Raw genomic sequence first — 12008 nt, 5'->3', positions numbered from 1 at the left:
ACAGAAACATCCAGGCTTAGCTGGGGGCCGGGGACGGCAGAGATGACCCCAACTAGCGGTATTCATGCAGGGCTGAGAACTGGTGAAGTGGAACGTGTACCTTTGTGTATCCTTCCATATCCCTCACTGAAAGGTAGAGAGGATGGTGTTGAGGACCATGGTTAAATATTGGCAAATCTCTATGGAATTGCCACAATAAGTCCAAGATTGCCTTTTGTTGAACTGTAACTTGCATCGTTACTCGGACAAAACCTGTGAAAAGTTCAGTGTTTGTTGTGATGTTTTAGGACGGTTGACTAAATTCTTCACCCACACACACACACAAAGCAACATATCAGAAGATATCCAACAGCTTCCTGCATGAGGTCAGTACAGTAAGGCCTGGGTGTTCACCAGTTTTAAAGGGTGAAATAAATGAAAAATCGGACGTTAAGTTAAACCAGCTGGAAGGCTTTTTCCCAGAGCCTGGGAGCACAATAGGAATGTGAGATGTTTGGAGATAACAGATCCGGCAGGACTGTAAGAATCCAATTCCTCAAGAGCTGGAGTCTGGTGGTGATAGAGCTTCCCCCTGCTCCCATTCTCTCCTTCCTCGGGAGAGATGCTATCTCAGCTCCACCATGACCGGTGAGCTCTGGAAGTAGAGCTACTCACCAACACTACGTCAGGGGTTGGGATAGCTTTAAATCAACATATTTTCAGATTTTAATCAGAATATGCTTGCATCTCGTTGTGTGTTATCAATGTGAAAGTGTCCTGTTTAGTTTGAACTGTTCTTTCCTTCAGTGGAGGAACAGGTTGATGTGTTCTCTGGAGAAGCAGGCTGGTTGTGTAGACAGTGTTTGTTTGCTGGCAAAATGCAAGTGTATGCATCTACTTTTAATGGCAAGTGCCTTCCAGCAAGAGAACCAAACAACTCCAATTTCATATGATTGACCAATCTGACCGCATTGCTATGGTGGCTTCACCACCAGCTTTCTTCTGAGAGATAAGGCCCCAATGTCAGGCTGCTGCAGGCCGCGTGGTCAGGAACCACGCCACCTGTCGGAGGACAATGGAGCCCTCACAGGAAGCAGCGGCTAACATCCCTCTCCTCCCCTCTCATTGTGTTGGGCGTAACCTCCCCGCCCCCCCCTCCCCCTCACAAATACAGCAACTCTTTCCAATTGAGTTGTTGTTGCTGCTGCCATCGCTACTGGCTTTCAATAAGGCGACGGGGTTATCAAAGAGAAAGGGAGAAATTGCCTTGGCTCTGCCATGGCCCTGATTGCACTATCAGAGTCGTCAGGGAGGCTGTATAGAAAGGCAGGGTGCTGGGGAGCACGAGGTGGAGGCTGCCGTCGGCCCCCTGATAAATCAGCGCTGCTGGCAGGCTGAGGGGTGCAGCCAGGCGGTGCTCCGGTGCTCCGGTTCAGGGCCGGCTCTTGGCACAGCCCCCGCTCTGGAGCGCGGCCCCGACCTCAGGCCTCCGCATCCCGACCGCCCTGGCTGGCTCTGTCTGTCCCCGACCCCCCCTCCTCCCCACACCACATTGCTCTACGCCCTGCCAACATTATTCCCGCTTGTCCCCTGAACCCTGTCTTATTCTGCATGTTTCCCAAATTCATTTTATTAAATTAGGAAACGGTGTTGTTGCTGGATGATTCTATGTCTGTCTGATGGGCTTGCAGTTGTCTTTATTCGTCCCAGAGATGGGGGCTTTTCTGTGGACACGAGGGTTGTCTTTTTACCGCCGATGTCAGACACTGTAACTTCAGGCAGAGTAGGAGGTGTTCAGGCTGTGAACAGATTCAGACTTAGACAGCTGAATAACAGCCAGCAAAGCCTGTAGCAGAAATGCAAATGGTCACTGGTGACTTTCAACATCGGTGTGTTCTATACTTTACCTCATGTGAATGCTCCCGGAAAATTGGTGGGTTTTATAAATCTGTTGGTCAATTTTAGAGACAAATAGATGGTTTCATTGCAAACAGACCCTCATATTTCTTGAATCGGCACCTGGCATATTCATGGTCTTGGAGATTACATGTTTAGTTGAAGGAGATATTTTAATTGAAATATAACTTTAAAGTCCAAACATTTAACCAGCCGGGGAGGACATTATGCCACCGTTAAAATTTCTCGTAAATTTGAACTCTTCATCTCCAATTGGATACTGAACTTTATTACCCCCCAATAAAAAATGTGATTTGTTGTGCTCTGAAGTGTTCGCTTGATAAGGTTGGAGCGAAGTCACCACTGCCAGAGAACTGACAAACCTACAACTACCCCCATCCCTCCATCCCTCCCTGAGTGCATCTCATCACAGCATCCACACACACACGGTATGTGTGTTAGAATCATTCTGAAATTGAAGGAAATTAAAAGACGGCAGCACCAGGGAAGGAGGGACTAATTGAAGTGTTCTGGCCGACTCCTTTGCAGGTGTAGGAGGGTCACGTAGATACTCACAGCCATCAGACTGCCAAAAGGGTTCAATTACACATACTTAAAAACATCACCACTGAGACCACACTGCCCCCCAGTTAAGTTCAAGTTCTGATTAATTTCAGATTAATACTGTCCTTTCGTTCACCCTTCTAATTTCTCCTGCCTCTTGGAGAATGTAACAGGGATCATTCTCGAGTTCTGGAGGACCCCCCTAACTTCTCTAATGAGATGGACAGGAATCTGGTGGTAGATGTCATTAATAACCTATTGACACTCAAGAATCAGGGGGCTGAGATGGTAACCAGAGACGTCCACACGTACATAGGGAACCTCAGGGGAACATAGGGAACCTTAGGGGAACCTCGTTCTCCAACTGCTCTCGGATTCATCCAGAAAATTCTATTGAAAATATGCATATTTGCTTCAGTGGACCTGATCGCTCATCTTCTAACTAAGATGACATCTCATCTCATTTTGATAATTTGATAAGAGTTATATGAGTTTCATTACGTAAATGTTAAATGAGTGTCAGGAGACATAGTTTATATATTTAATCGAGAATTAAGGCCATCAGAGGTGAATTTGAGCCTGAATATCACATATGAAGTTGTAGCTCTTTTTGTGAGTGCAAATTTCAATGATATATTTTATACTATTACACTTGAATCCTGCCCCAGCCCATAACCTCCTGCCCCAGCCTATAGCATCCTGCCCCAGCCCATAACCTCCTGCCCCAGCCCATAGCCTCCTACCCCAGACCATAGCCTCCTGCCCCAGCCCATAGCCTCCTGCCCCAGCCCATAGCCTCCTGCCCCAGCCCATAGCCTCCTGCCCCAGCCAGGCCCCTCCCCTGTCCACCCAGCCCCTCCGCTATCCACCAGGCCCCTCCCCCACCCAAACAGGCCCCTCCCACACCCAGCAGGCCCCTCCCCCTGCGTGGGGTCTTTTGTCTGCACGGCGTGGGGGGCCACAGATGCCGTTCTCCAGAGACCAGGCGGAGGTTAATGATCTCACAGCCTCTGCTAAAATAAATAAATCACTTCCAGTCAGGGGTCTGCATAAATCTTCGCTCAAACGGCGATTTGCTGGAGCAAGCACCACCAGTTGCTAATGATTGCGTTTTTTTTCCTTGATTGCCCGAGGGGATAGGCTGTGACACAGATGAGTTCCCTCCCTCTCTCACTCTCTCTCACTTTCCCAGTTTGTGTGGGTGTGTGCGTGTGTGAGTATGCGCGCGTGTATGTGTGGCTATTCTAATTCATGGTTGTATTGTTGGGGCATTAGCATGCTGACAGGCATCTGGTTGTGCGAGGGAGCAGTGCTAGTGACAGTGTAGTTCCTTGTTTCTGCAGGGCTGATTGTAGCAGACGTGTGTTAGGAGGGGGGCTGGAGGGTGTTCTGTAGGGAGGGGCCGGGGGGTCGTGCCCCTTAACAGAAGCCTTCTACCATCTGATCTTCACTCTTTCTCTGTCAACGGCCAGCACCAGTCACACACACTATATAATCAGTATACATCCCAGTGGTGGAGATTATTCCCAGCATGTGCATTAGGCTATACAGCATGATGTGTTTTCATGTTTCTGTCACATAATAGAGTGCTGCTGTAACGTCTGATTAAAGAATCCAGTTGTCTCCTAGTTTTCTGTCCCTGCCTGTCCTACAGCCCATCTGTCTGGCTGTCAGCACGGCTGTGGTAAGACCGGCAGACTGGGACCTCTCACAGCTTCATTCAACACTGGTTCATTCGACTGAAATTAACACTGAAGTTTGCTGTGTCATCTCCCCCTGATCTCTATACTTCCTTCTAGAACCAAAATACACAGACACTCTCTCTCACACACACTCTCTCTGACTCTGGTGATTTACAGAAGGGTGTGTGCACAATGAGTCGAGTGTCCGAACGATTACAGGCCAATTACTGTCTGGTCTTTGGCTGTAATCGTCATTAGTTCTTCAGTGGGTTGTGTCAATAATCAATGAGAGCGTTCAGGGCCAATGAAGCCAGGGTGGGGCGTTAGATAAGACCTGGGGCTGTACAGGCACAGGTTGAGGCCTTCCTCAAGTCACAGTAGCTTTTCTCCTTCGCCAGGTAACGCACTTAATTGAATACGTAATTTTGTAAGCCAAATGGGCTTAGTAGAATAATTATAACAAATATGAATACAACTATTTAAGAAATATGAATACAAATTATATGTATTTTTGTATCATAATGTAACAGATTTAAAAAGTGCTTAGATATTACTGCAATATATTGTATAAATAGCCTCATGCTAGGATTGTGTGGTTCCAGGAAGCATCTCCTACTGTACATTCACACAGAGTCAGTGGAGCATCCTGTTTAAGGAACCTTTCTGAAAGCTGCATACCCACATCTCGCTTCAACAAAGAACAAAATAATTAGAATGAAAGGTCAGAGTATGGCCCTGGATCTTCATGTCAAGGTGGAAGAGAAGTCTAAACACAACAACAAAGTCCAGATGAAATCATAAACACGCTGAGCTGGGAAGGTGAAGAATACCGAGTGAATAAAGTCATTACTACGGCTTAGAACAGAGGCCCCGGTTCTGCCTTTTATCCAGCAACAACAAAAAGACAAGGAGACAGAAAAGGGAGGAATAACAAAAAAAGAAAAAAAGAATTGCACACAGGCTTTTCTTTTCTTTAAAATGCTGCATTAGGTCTTTTCCTGCAGTCAGTTTTCATAGTTCAAAGCTGGCAGTTCAATAAATAGCTGGAACTGGCACATCTCTGTTCTTGCAAAAAGAAATCAATGTTAATCCTATTACCGGCAGTTATCACCTAGCCCAGAAACGGTGGCAAGTTCGAAAAAAAAACTGAGATGTCAAAGCAGGAAGGGAAGAGAGAGGGAGAGAGACGGGAGGAGGGGAGAGAGACGGAGGAGAGGGAGAGAGAGAGTCACCCTTCATTCACTTTCAAACACAGTTTTGATAATTTACTTCTGTAGTAGAAGGAAGAAGAAGGCAGGAGAGGGAGGTGAGGGAGGGGAGGAGGGAGGGAGGGAGGGAGGGAGGGAGGGAGGGAGGGAGGGAGGGAGGGAGGGAGGGAGGGAGGGAGGGAGGGAGGGAGGGAGGGAGGGAGGGAGGGAGGGAGGGAGGGAGGGAGGGAGGGAGGGAGGGAGGGAGGGAGGGAGGGAGGGAGGGAGGGAGGGAGGGAGGGAGGGAGGGAGGGAGGGAGGGAGGGTAGTCTCTGGGAATTGTGTGTGGGGATGTGTGTGCATGAACGTTTGTGTGTCTGACATAAAGAGACAGAGACCGTGTGTGTGTGTGTCTGGGATAAAGAAAGAGACAGTGTGTGTGTGTGTGTGTGTGTGCCTGTGTAGAGGGGGGTTCAGGGCTACTGATGTATTCCACATAATGCTTGGATCAGACCCTGCTGCTGTAAGCAAGATGTTTGAGGCACAAAACATCATTTTTGAAAAAATGTTCGCACCGCTTAGCAATCCTCTTTCTACAGTGCCCTGACATCTGGCCTCTCTCCCTTCTTCTCCCCCTCTCCCCTGCCTCCAGTCTCCCACCCCATCCTGTTTGGTCCAGGGCTGGTTTGGGTGGGATTCCTTCCTGCTGGTGGGACAGAGGGACAGTGAAGGACCTTCTACAGAGAACAGGTTGTTGTTTCAAGATTAAAGAGGATTTTGACAGCTCAAATCAACTCAAGATTCAATAGTTTTAGATCTTTTGATGTAAGAGAGTTGGTAAAGGTTCCCTCTGTCATCCGTGCGAAATCTTGTAAGAGCTGTTTGTGTAGCAGTAGTGCGTCGTAACTTGTACTGTGCGTTGTACTGTTTCCTAGAAGCACTTTCATTGTTGACTCTGCTAGTCCCCTCAATGTACAGTAAGAATGATTTAATCACAGAATCTTTTTTTCCTACCTTTTTTTGGGGGGGGGGGGGGGGGGGGGCATTTTCGGACAGGGCTGGTGTGTCGTGCCAAGAAATGCACCCCCTGCTAACTCTGACTAGGAAGATGCCACATGCATGAACCTTACTCTGGTTACTCATACTAGTCTTCTCAATGTACAGTAAGAATCATTTAATGCTGGAATTATCATTTCATAATCATCAATAAAAAAAAATCCAGACCTTATCTTTCCTACCATTTTTTGCTTGAAATTTACGCTGAAAAAAGGTAGGAAAAAAGGTTGACATTTTTGGGGGGGAAGGTAGGAAAAAAATGATTCCAGCAACACATAATTCTTACTGTACATTTAGAGGACTAGTATGAGTAACCAGAGTAAGTTACATGCATGTGGCACCTTTCTAGTCAGAGTTAGCAGAGAATAGTAGTTTTCCCCAAAGACAGTATAATTTCATATCATGCAAGCTAATGCAGCTAGCTAATGCAGCTAGCTGCCATCATGAAGTACAATGAGCTGGAAAATATGAACAAAAACACTTTAATAGCTAACTATAGACCGGTGTCAGAGAAGACGTGGATTGAACTTGGTATTCACAGGCAAGAGACGAGTCGCGAAACACAAAAACATTTCTGTAGAGGAGTGCATTTCTCAAATGAACACACCAAACCCCAGATTAGGCCTAATCACTGTCACCAGGATGGAAACCGAGTCTCACTGGTGGATTAAGGCCTCTGTTGTTGTCCTCGTTGTTGCAGTCCGATCTCATCAAAGCCAATTCTACACTTGGTGAGACACTGGCCCTGTTAAGGGTAGAAAAGCACAGCGTTTCTGCAGACAAGAAGAGCTTAAACCCTTGTACAGTAGAAATACTAAATAGATGAAATACTGTGTTTGTGGCGATAAGGAAGTATTATAGCCCTCTGCTTTTATGTGTTTGTTTCACTTCTTCGGCCCAAAAAAAAAAATGTTTACAAAAAACGGTGAACGTATCTTGCTGACGCAGGTTTTCACCTTGACTTGACTGACTGAACACTGGATTTATTTCCTGTGCCTCATGAATGCAGGTGACCCCATTCCAGCCTGGCCCATTTGATATTCTCATAATAAATTAGATGGCGATGGAAGGGGCTTTAACATGTAAAATAGTGGTGACATGCTAAATAATGAGGCGGGCTGGAATTACGTGGCTCTGGCGTTGGGGCTCCTGGGTATAGCGGGCTGCGAGGCTGGCCCAGCGATCACTGCTCCTGGGGGGCAGGAGCCAGCCTGAGAGGCCCAGGCCACTGAATATGGAAATAGCATTAATATACCAACGCCCAAAGGTAGATTACACAGAGGCAAACCACGACGGTCTAGACGACTCCCTCTGTTTAGGAAGGAAATAAAGAGAACTCCTTTATTCATCAAGGAAATTGCCGTGTTTCTCAACCCCAGTGGGACTCAGGTCTGCTTTGTTGTTGCGGTTATTCTCTTCCTGAGGTGAGAGGTCAGCCCTGGTCAAGTGCATTTCTTTATCACGCGGTCGCTGTTGTTTACCCAGTTACTCAAGACCAGTTTGGGTTTGGAAAACAAAACACGGTGACCAGAAAACTCACAGGACATCTGAGAGCAGAGCAGCTGTCGGTCAGGTGTTGGCACAGCGGGTATTTGGTTGTCAGAAGGTAAATGATTGCATTAAGCCTGGGGCCGTTTTAGAACAGCTCGACTAGTGCTGTTGTTACTGCTGGGGCCAGCCTTTGCTGCAGTTAAACACAGAATGTGAACAGGTTTGAAACGGTGGGCTGGTCTGGGAGAGACCCTGCTGAGGCCTGGTAGTCCTGCAGCCCAGCCCTCACACCCTGACCCAGAGAGAGAGAGAGAGAGAGAGAGAGAGAGAGAGAGAGAGAGAGAGAGAGAGAGAGAGAGAGAGAGAGAGAGAGAGAGAGAGAGAGAGAGAGAGAGAGAGAGAGAGAGAGAGAGAGAGAGAGAGAGAGAGAGAGAGAGAGAGAGAGAGAGAGAGAGAGAGAGAGAGAGAGAGAGAGAGAGAGAGAGAGAGAGAGAGAGAGAGAGAGAGAGAGAGAGAGAGAGAGAGAGAGAGAGAGAGAGAGAGAGAGAGAGAGAGAGAGAGAGAGAGAGAGAGAGAGAGAGAGAGAGAGAGAGAGAGAGAGAGAGAGAGAGAGAGAGAGAGAGCCTTGGCGTTTTTTCAGTGCTTCTTCTGCTGTTGTTAAAGTATGACAAATCACCTCCATCTCTTTTTCTTCTTATTTCCTCTCCTGCCTGGCAGAGCGAACTGTGTTGTTATGGTTGATGTGTTATATGTTACAGGCCGGCTGGATAAACATTTTAATGGCTCAACGGGTATATGTTGGTCATAAAAAAGTGCTGCAATAACACGAGAAAAGGTTATTGCGAATACATTTCTGTTTCTACCTAGTGTATCGTCAAACACTTGGACAGTAACAGTTTTGTTGATCTTCCCTCCCTCCCTCCCTCCCTCCCTCCCTCCCTCCCTCCCTCCCTCCCTCCCTCCCTCCCTCCCTCCCTCCCTCCCTCCCTCCCTCCCTCCCTCCCTCCCTCCCTCCCTCCCTCCCTCTCTCCTGGACGTAGGTGCAAATTAGAGTGATGTGTGTTTGAACCCTGTCCTGCAATCAACAAAGCTCTTCTCCCTGTGAGTCCAGGAGAGATGTTACGATCAGGAGGAGATCAGTATTCAGTGGGCGACGTTATGAAGTGGAAGATGACTTCAAAAAGGACATGAGTTATGTGCGCTGATTGTCAGGTAACATTATGCACACTGTTTGAGGCTAAATAACCCTGTGTGTGGATCATAAACTGTCCCTCTTGCATGCCACCTAGGAGTGAGGGAGGCGCCCCCCTCATAAACAACTCTGTCATTTTAAGTAAGCATCGCCTTGCTTACCCCGCAGCTTTCGCTTGCGAGCTGCACCTCATTTAGCAGCTTTTAAATCTTTCACCAGTGTTGTACTGAGAAATGCCTGGTTGCAAATGCCTTTTATTGAATGCTGACTCAGTGGTGTTGCTGCGCTGAGGACGTACCTGCTGCAGTGAGGCCTCAGCTTTAGCTTGGAATAGTAAAGTGTATTCATTTTCCTGGACAGGCAGAGTGTGTGCAAGGTTAGAATTGACACTATTTGGGATTGTAGGCGCCTGCCACCGACACCAAACGTGGTTTTCACTCAAGAAGGATGAGAGATGGAGGGAAGAAAAAGAAAATCATCCTTGAAATTCCTTGATTTCCTAAGAACAGATTTATCAAAATCCATCGGAGGCAAAAGCGCCTCGGTAATTATGGACCCCCACGAAAAAATAACATTCTTGAGATTGGACAGTAGGCTACTTAGTGCACAGGATTAGTCAGTGCGATAGTCCTGCTTTAAAATACCACCAGGAACCTTTCCTGACAAGGCTACATCCCTTCTCCTTCACTGTAGTCCTGAAGGGGACATGGGAGGGGACTGATTATAGAAATGCAATGTTTATTCTTTTTCCCGTGTGATAGCGTAAGATACATCATACAGGGTTTTTCATTGGAATATTGACTTCCCCCAGTCCTGTCTCACACCTGAATGTGATCTCATATGTGGACCAGTGAGTCCATCTGGACGGCCTTCTAAGGCATTTCAATTCTGATCTAATCCTGTAAATATAAACATTGTGTTGTATGATAATAGCGTGCCGTCTGATTTATATAGGCTCTCCACAGCTGCCCGGAAATCATGCTGACTAAAACTCTTCTTTATTTGCCTCTCCTTAGATAAACATACTGCACCCTTGGCTGAGGAGAAGCACCAAATGAAAAGACTAGCTGGTCTCCAGGCTTCAGATAATGCTTCACATGTGCTCCAGTCTCACACAGTACTTAAGTGTGATTAATAAGGTGCAGTGGTGTGTGTGCGTGTGTGTGTGGTGGGGGTGGGAAGGTAGAGGGGTGCATGTCAAGATAAACCGGGAAGCGAGCGAGCAGTCTCTGGCGTGTTCCCGGTGGCAGCATCGCAGCCCCAGCTAGGGAGCAGCAGAGCTGGGCTGTTATCAAGCCAGGGGGGCTCAGACCACCAGAGGCTCTTGTGAAGGAAGGAAATGACTGGGTGCAAACATTCACAATGCCCCCCCCACCCTTCCTCTCTGTCTCTCTCTCTCTCTCTCTCTCTCTCTCTCTCTGCCCCTCTCCTGTTCCTATGTTTATCAGGTTTGGGGCACTGTATTTTGATGTCAATAAGCAATTTTTCCTGCCTGGTCTCCTGGCTGACCCCTTTAATCCATCAATATATTATTAGAGATAAAGTTTTGTGGACGCCTGCTGCAGTCACAAGATAAATGACACCTCAGAAGTCACGCATTAAAGACTAGATTAAGGCTTGTGACTGTGTCTTCACCGCTCATCTGCGCGCCTCTGTCCAACCTATCACACTAAGTGACAAGAAAGAAAAATAATGAACTGAGGCAGAAAAAGCAAAGAGATATTTCTTACACACACACAACCCCGTGTCTGTCTTCAGCCAGGATTAGGACGCATTAGAGTCGTCCTGAGAAGAGCACAGAAACAGCGAGGCTGTTTGTGTGTCAGAACCGAAAGAAGATGGATAAAACGCCCCTCACAGCCCAGAAAAACAGGAAGGAAAAAATTACTCAGTTTTAGCTTTATAACCGTCACTAGTTATTTAGGGATGGATTTACTTTGAAAAGGATATGTTTCAGACAATATTTTGGAGACAGATTAATGAATATTAAAAGCAGGATATGAGACAATTGTGGACCCTTCAATGAGATAATGTTGCTTTTTGCTAATTATGTACGGAATTCTAAAATGACTTATTTGTGTGTGTGTGTGTGTGTGTGTGTGTGTGGCGAAGTAGGGAAGTCAGATGGCTGAGCGGTTAGGGAATCGGGCTACTAATCAGAAGGTTGCCGGTTCGATTCCTGGCTGTGAAAAATGATGTTGTGTCCTTGGGCAAGGCACTTCACCCTACTTGCCTCGGGGGAATGTCCCTGTACTTCCTGTAAGTCACTCTGGAAATGACTAAATGTAATTTGAATTTCAAGATATAACCCTAAACACACTGGGATGGGTTAGGGTTCGTCGCTAACTGGGATCTGACAGCTAGGAAAGAACACACCAACATATTCAGTTTGAGCAAATTGGCATCACATTTAATAGTATTAATCTTGATGGGATGTTTTTAAAATCTTTTTTTTTAAACCCTCTGGATGTGTGGAAGACCAGGGCCGGCCAGCTCGGCTGCTGTGCTGTGCAGGAGTTCAGGGATCATGAGAAAGGACTCTTCTGCACTGTAAATGTTCCCCACTAAACGCCTTTAGCTACAGTGTTAACCTCGCAACCGGCCCCCTTAAACCTTGCGCTAATAGACAGGATTACAGAAATGGAATGACAGTATTATGGTGAGGAGTCCTGACTAGCAGGGAAGATATTACAACGTATCTGGTAGCACTTGGTGTTAAGTGGCACCAGCCCGCTCATTAGGTTAGCGACTGTGTAAGTCGTGTCTGTAGCGGGCTGGGCTGATAGGCTCTGCTCTTCAGGCCACGGTAGCTGAGCTCTGGGCAGGATTTGCTCTGGACCCAGACACTGTTATCAACAGCCCTCAGTTAATACCATGCTGCAGCCACAATGTCAGGACTGGCTATACAACCGTGGGGCACTATTTGAATTTTCCCATTAAGCTGTGAAGCAGCCGCTTGTG

General features: G+C 47.0%; 1 long non-coding RNA gene across 1 annotated transcript in view; it reads left to right on the top strand.

The window, feature by feature from the left end:
• LOC146254215 (uncharacterized) overlaps nucleotides 1-11141 on the top strand; it is a 41862-nt gene extending 30721 nt beyond the window's left edge. Inside the window, exons 6-7 of the long non-coding RNA XR_014731431.1 lie at nucleotides 8967-9067; nucleotides 10064-11141. This is a non-coding gene — a long non-coding RNA (uncharacterized LOC146254215). The remainder of the gene's footprint in view (nucleotides 1-8966; nucleotides 9068-10063) is intronic.
• Nucleotides 11142-12008: the final 867 nt, after the last annotated feature.

This window comes from Hypomesus nipponensis, chromosome 16 (assembly GCF_054491055.1).
Source record: "Hypomesus nipponensis isolate SF chromosome 16, ASM5449105v1, whole genome shotgun sequence".
NCBI classification, from domain to species: domain Eukaryota; kingdom Metazoa; phylum Chordata; class Actinopteri; order Osmeriformes; family Osmeridae; genus Hypomesus; species Hypomesus nipponensis.
This window is presented reverse-complemented; position numbering and strand designations above follow the sequence as displayed.